Source organism: Mustela nigripes, chromosome 7 (genome assembly GCF_022355385.1).
Source record: "Mustela nigripes isolate SB6536 chromosome 7, MUSNIG.SB6536, whole genome shotgun sequence".
Lineage (NCBI taxonomy): Eukaryota > Metazoa > Chordata > Mammalia > Carnivora > Mustelidae > Mustela > Mustela nigripes.
In genome coordinates, this window is record NC_081563.1 from 87,144,154 (window position 1) to 87,151,633 (window position 7,480).

At 38.9% G+C, this 7,480-nt stretch overlaps 1 pseudogene; it reads right to left on the minus strand.

Moving 5' to 3' along the window:
* Positions 1–260: 260 nt before the first annotated feature.
* On the minus strand, positions 261–1,683 carry LOC132022619 (syntenin-1-like; annotated as a pseudogene).
* Positions 1,684–7,480: the final 5,797 nt, after the last annotated feature.

Sequence of the window (7,480 nt, forward strand, 5' to 3'; positions counted from 1 at the left end):
CCATTACATTGTTCTGGGCTAGTGTACATTTCAGTTTAACACAGAACTGCATTTTGGGTTTTAGAAAGGCAGCAATAGTTGTATTTGGGCTTTTATTCTAGATGCTTAACACAGTTAAGGCGACAGTTGAAGCATATTAAGTAAAGGTAGTTCTAATTAAATGATGATCAACACAATCTCTAGCAACCTACATACACTGTATAATGCTTACATGGAATGAAACCAGTGTACTTAATTGGTATTTTACACGCACACACACACACACACACACACAGAACTAAAAAAAACATCAAAAGCAGTCATTCTACATGTACTATGGTTACACATTAAAAATGCAATTATACCATAGAACTAAAGTAATATGAACAGCACTACTTGATATGTAAGATAAAGGTGACTGGTTCTAACACAGAGCTAAGCCTGTATCAGTCATTCTAATCATAATGGCTTGTAAAAGCATCGGGTTTCCAGTAGAGAAACTACTCTATGAAAATCAGTTAAAATCTGTACAAAGTTTCACATCAGTAAAACCAGGATAAGGCTACAATGATCTTGAAGTGTGAACAAGATATCCAATCAGAACAGTAAGATTCCCAGCCATAATGTAAGATAGAAAGGTCTTCATGCAGCATATGCTCTCTGGCTCCTAGAAAGCTTCATGTGCGTAATATAAAGTTAAGTTGCCCAAGAAGTAAACTGGAGTTCAGTGAAGTTTCCATTGTGCCATGACTTTTAAGGAATGGTATGATCCATCAGGCTTTTCATAATGCTTGGTGCCATCCGTTTAATAATATGTTCAAAGATAAAAGCAGGCATGATTGTAATAGTAACTACAGTCTCAGATGTTGACAGTATGTCTGCAATTTGAGAATCCTTCAGCCCAATGACATTCTGCCCATTGACTTCACAGATGTTATGTTCTGTGAGAAGACCATTTCTGGCTGCAGAACTATCTTTCACTATGGATGTTATCTTTCCATTTTTAAAGATAAAGCCAACATGTCCAGTACTATCCTTATGCATGGTAACTGTCCGTTCAAAGGGCCTGTCATGAACAGTCATAGTAATCTTCTCTCCAAAAGCCTGTTTGAGTACCTTGTGTGCTTTATCAGAGCTCCAGCCTGCACAGTTTTCCCCATTGATCTGGAGTACTTGGTCCTCAAATCCCAGACCAACCAATGAGGCTGGAGAATTTGCCTGGACCAGCTGAACAAATATGCCATTATCTATTTATTTAAGCCTGAGCCCAATTTTTCCATCTTGATCCTTACACAAAATGACTTCACAAATCCCTTGCTTAATTTCTGCTCTACGAATTCCAACATCATTACCAGTTACAGGAGCCACCATATAGTTCATACTAGAAGGTCTTGCCACCAACCCCTGAACTGGTGCTCCAGGGACCACGGCCATATTTGCACGGATTTCTTCTTAATTTAAACTCAGGCCCATGTACTGGAAGAGCTCCGGATACAATTTAGGATAGAGATTTCCATCTTGAGAGATGGGAGCAGAAGCTTCAGACAAAATTGCTGGGTTGCCAGGGTTTGCAGAAAAGGCAGTTTGAGCCTGAATAACTTTGTCTACCTTCAGGTCTTCAAGAGATGGGTACAGAGACATTTTTGCAGGATTTTTCTAGGCCACAAGGACCCGCTTGCCGCCGTTGCCGCCCCGCCGCCTCCGGTAACTCGCTTCTTGATTTCTAACCATACTATAAAGCTGTAATAATCAAAAGAGCATGGCACTGGCATAAAAATAAACACATAGATCAATGAATTTCCATTAATTGGGAGAATTGGGAGTCCAGTAGTAAAATCTTGCATATGTGGTCAACTAATAATTGATAAAGGAGCCAAGAATACTCAATGAAATGCTCAAAAATTCACTTTAAATGGATTATAGACTTAAACATAAGACTCAAAACTGTAAAACTCCTAGAAGGAAACATAGGGGAAAAGTTCATTGGCATTGGTATTAGCAGCACTTTCTGGCTATGATATCAAAAGCACAAACAATGAAATAAAAAATCAGTAAGTGAGACTATGTTGAATTGTAAAGTTTCTGTGCAGAAAAAGATATCATCAACAAAATGAAAAGCAACTTATGTTATAGGGAAAGATATTTGCAAGTCATGTATCTGATAAGGGGTTAATATCCAAAATGTATAAAGAACTCATCATCCAGCTCAATGGTAAAAACAAAAAACAAAAAGCAAACCAACAAAAAAAAACCCAAAAAACAAAAAACAAAGAAACCAACCCACAAAAAGAAAAACAACAACCCCCCCCAAATAATCCAAAAATGGGCACAGGAACTGAATAGACACTTTTCCAAAGAAGACATTCGAATGGCCAACATGTACAGGAAAGAGTACTCAACACCACTAGATATTAAGGAGATACAAATCAAAATTATAATGAGATTTTGCCTCACACCTATTGGAATGGTTACTATCAAAAAGACAAGAAATGATAAATGATAAGGATGTGGAGAAAAGGGAGTCCTCAGCCTGTTTGAGGGCATGCTAACTGGTATAGCCACTATGGAAAACAGTATGGAGGTCCTTCAAAAAATTAAAAATAAGTGATCTGCCAATTCCATTTCTAGGTATATATTCAAAGGAATTGAATGGAATATCATTCAATGGAATATCATTCAGCCTGAGACAGACAGAAATACTGCCAACTGGGGTAACTTGGATGAATCTTGCACTAAGTGAAGTAAGCCTGGAAGGAAAATATACACTCTGTGACATTACTTTATATGTGGAGGAATATAAAAGATGAACTCAGAGAAACTGAGTATCATGGTGGTTACCAAGGGCTGGGGAGCTGGGGAAATGACGAGAATCTGGCCAAAGGGTGCAACCTTGTAAGTCTAACAAATTCTGGGGGTCTAAGTTACAACATGGTCATTATTACTAATAATACTGTATTATAAACTTGAATGTTGTTAAGAGAGTAGATCTTAAATGTTCTCTTCATATTTAAAATACATATATTTAAATATATCATAATATATACATTAAAATACTTTGCAATATATACCACATCAACCTGTTGTATACTGTAAACATACACAATCAATTATATCTCAATAAAATTGGAAAAATGAGATACAATAGAAACAAAATTCAAAGAATGTAAACCCATCTTGATTTCAAGAACACAAAGACATATATCTTACCTTTAGATTATGTCAAATGAGGCCAAGTGATGTCTCCTGTGGGATTTTGAAAATACTCTAGAGATTCAACATCTGGATACTGGAGTGCATATCAAATCAATCTGAGCACATGTGTCTTAGATAAAAAGAGAAACAGACTGGTAGTAACTACCATTTATTGACCATATGCTGTGTGCTGTATCTTTTATATTCATAATCCTTTTTATTCTCTCGACGATCCTGAGAAATAAGTAGTGTTGTTCTCAAATGCCGAAGCTTACAAAATCTTAGGGACTTGCTCAATTTCACATTGTATTAAGTGGCAGAACTCAGGAAGGTCTGACTCCAGAGGACTTGCTCTTCACAGTACATTAAACTACTGGGGATGAGGAAAACACAATTAGGAAACTCTTTCATCTGCTATTTGCATTTCTCTTGTGTGGTCTTTTTTCTTCTTTCTCTTAGGGAAAAAATGTCTACTTTCCTTAAAATTCATAACATTCACAAACAAATGACAGAGTAAGGATACTCAGCACGTGTATTTAAATCTAAAATGTTTATTTTCTAAGGTAAGATTTAGGAGAGAGTCCATTCCCTTATTTCATATACAATATTCTACTGATACCTACAATCAGGACAATTATTTGTTACACACAGAATTAGGCTGTTATCTATAAGCAAGGCAGAGAATTTTCAGGAAACCGACAAGTGATTACATTTTACAATAAGAACCTCCCCCCCCAGTGAGTGCTATAGAACACCCCTTAATTGTTTCTCTACCATTTTACTTAAAATATCTTATCTTGAATTATAGCAATGTGCATGAATGTCATTTCAAAGCTCACAGTCTGCTGTGAGGGCTCACAGTCTGCTAACTTTTGAATACCCTAGAGTATCCAGTCCTTTGCTGTTCCCAAAAGGGTGGGAATTTGGGGTAGTTCCTAAAAGTCTGGCATCATCTGGGAGGTAGAGAGATGGAGGAGGATTTGTCGTGGTAGAGAGTAATGTTATTAAGGCGATGTCTTGGAAGCTGAATAGCATATCAGGCAGTGTGGGTGCATCTGTTTGCTGGACACTGAGGATGTTTCATTTGGGATAATTGCAGAGCTATGGACACAGCCCACCATGTCTGTCAATATATGTTGTGCATGGAAATGGAAACACTGTGATTGTACAGGTGATCTTTGAGATGTAACCAGGATAACAGGGTGCAGTTTCAATAGGCAAATCTGTTCGATTAAGTTCTTTACATAGAGGGGTCCAAAAAAAAAAAATCAATGTAGATTTTTGACCAACATTTTATGGTTGATCCCAAAGAAAATTCAGAGGTTTGGAAGGGTAAGGCTGGGCATCTTGCACTGTAGTGAAGACCCATTAAGTATATGCCTTCTTGATTGCTGATAAACCAGAAAATTGTAAAATGTGGACTGGATTATTCGGAAGCACCATGAAAAATCCAAGAATGCACTTAAACGTGTGTCTGAACATCTACTGTGTGCATCACACTTCTTTTCTCTAAGCCAGAGAGCAGCTCAGTGACTTCAAGGGAGGGAGGGAGACTCAGGTAGGCTAAACCAACCCACTGGACACAGTCCTGGTGTCTAGGAAGATTTTTATTTTTTCCCTTAAAAGGGATGTATAGTTATTATCCTTCAGTCCTACTATGATTATTACTCAAACGACATTGATTCACTCCTTCACTCAGTAAATAATCATTGAACTAATGTGACTAAAACCACCATTACAGCTGCAACTGGACTTTTAGGAGTCCTTGTCACTTTTGTCATCATGAGCCCTTATTCTCTCCATTGTGGGGGCGGGAATCTAAACATTCTATTTTACAACTCTGCTGATATAAAATAGACATAATCCATGCTGGATCAATTATTATATATCCATTACAATTATATTCATTTTGTCTTCAGATTTTAAATAAATTTAAATGAAAATCTTTTTGTGGACCTGAAAAGTATGGAGGGCCCTAGGTACTGTGTCCTGTGCCTAACAGAGAGGTTGGCCCTGAACACAGTTTTCACTCCCCTTTGCTATGCATGTGATCCAGTCTCCTGTGCACCCAGGGCATAAGTGGTAATACTTAACTACAGGTACATTATTTCTCATGGTCATACATACTTAATTTAGCAACTAGATAGATCATGTGAAAAAGGAATCCACTCTTTCTATGGATTTTGTGGATGACTTCCTCCCATTGTCCAGCTATGTTCCTTTGTGGATAGCAGTGAGTATGTGAAGGTAAAATCAGGGTCAGGATTAGGCCACTTCCTCTACCTTCTCTAATAGTTAGATGGTCGAGAAGATACAAGGGATGACTGGGACCAAAGAAGGTCCCTGCATTCATTCTCTTGTGACATCCCCTCTGCCTCAAAACTAATTTCCTCAGGTGGGATGAAACCAATCTCAAGGCACAGAGGTGACTGCTGTTGGGGACTGATTTGTGCTATCCAAGCCCACAGGAAGCTAATGCATAAACAGGACTATGTCCCTCTGCCAAATTGCTTTCTTTGTCATGATACTTGTCATTACCAAAAATTGTCATATTTATTTCTATATTAGTCCTTGTGTTTCTTCCAACTAGAATGTCACTTTCTGAAGCATCTTTATATTTCTACCATTTGAAATAATGCCTCAAAAGTAGTGGGCAATTTCTAGTTACTTAACTGTCTTATTCTGGTATTCATGTTTGAAAGTGTTGAAGAACTTTTTGTGAAAACATACACAGTTCATTCTGTGTTAATCAGGGCTTTTTAGATTGCAGTCATGGAGGAAGGGCCTGGTGTGTGAGGCTTTCGGGGGACATTCAAAAATTTCTTCTTTGTCTACTGAGTTTATGTTGGCAGAACAATACTATCTGAGTGCATGAGTGGGTGGCCAAGACTTAACCTCGGTGGGACAGAGTAGGACCAGACAGGGCAGGACAGGCTCGCTGAGTCTGAAAAGGCAGTGCCAGTGGTAGATTCTGGACATTCTATCTGAACAAAAGGCAGTTAAAACAGATAGGAGGTAGAGTTTCTCTGAGCAGATGGGAGACTCAGCACCACTAACCTAACATCCTGAGAGTGGGGCAGGCATAGAAAGATATGCATGACCTGGATGGATGAATAAATACTAAGGCTGAAGCCTATCAGCCTTTAGAATTAACAACAAAACACAGCAAACAAAATCAAACAAGGAAAGCAAACCCCCAAAATCAGACATCCCAGTGAAGAAGGCATGGCTCTTCCCTTGAAAATGGCCAGTTTCTAGTTGAGTGGGCAATTCTCAAGGCTAGTATAGAACTGATGGGGATGACGCAGTTGCCTTTGTTGGTATGGGCTTTTGAGGACAAGATGTTTCTGCTGTAGAGGGCGAGTGACCCTATCTTTCTGCATAGACCAAGCCAGAGAGCCCGTGTTGTGTAGTCCCCTTCCCTGGCTCCTGTAATGACTTGTGTTCACCACTAGTGTTATACAATACCCCGGAGCATGCTGGCTTATTTACTTTTCTTTTTTTCTTTTTATTTTTCTTTAATTTTTTTTAATTTTTTATTTTTTATAAACATATATTTTTATCCCCAGGGGTACAGGTATTTACTTTTCTTCAGAATCTCAGAGTATAGGCTGGCTTAGGGAAGGGGACAGACCTCTGTGTACCCAGCATGGTTTTATGTTCTTCTGATGATGGCTGTTCTCTCCAGGTGTTCCAAGGAAATGATTTGTGTCTGTCCCTACCATTGGGCAGCCAGGTTGCTGCTTGGAGGTTCCTAACCCTTCTTAGCATACTTGTCTGCCTCTGTTAACAGCAGTTTACTCAGTGGAGGCAGTTATCCATCTGTTATTGGACCCCCAAGATCAGGTTCTTGAGTCTTAATGTCATAGAAATGAGCACTGAACTCAAGAGAAAGAAAGCAGGAAATGTTTATTAGAAATAGGTGTAGGTGCACCTGGGTGGCTCAGTGGGTTGAAGCCTCTGCCTTCAGCTCAGGTCATGATCCCAGGGTCCTGGGATCGAGCCTCACATTGGACTCTCTGCTCGACAGGGAGCCTGCTTCTCCTCCTCTCTCTCTGCCTGCCTCTCTGCCTACTTGTGATCTCTGTCTGTCAAATAAATAAATAAATTTTTTTTAAAAATTTAAAAAATTTAAAATTAAAAAAAAAAAATAGCTGTGTACGAGGGAACCAACAAGGAAGAGGAATGTCACTCCCCAAAGGGGTAGTATGCAAGGCCTATGAAGGCACTTTTCCAAGGAGTGATGGGCTGGGTGTAGGCAAGTATCCTTCAAGCCTATTGTCATTATATTGTGGTTGTTACTTTCCAG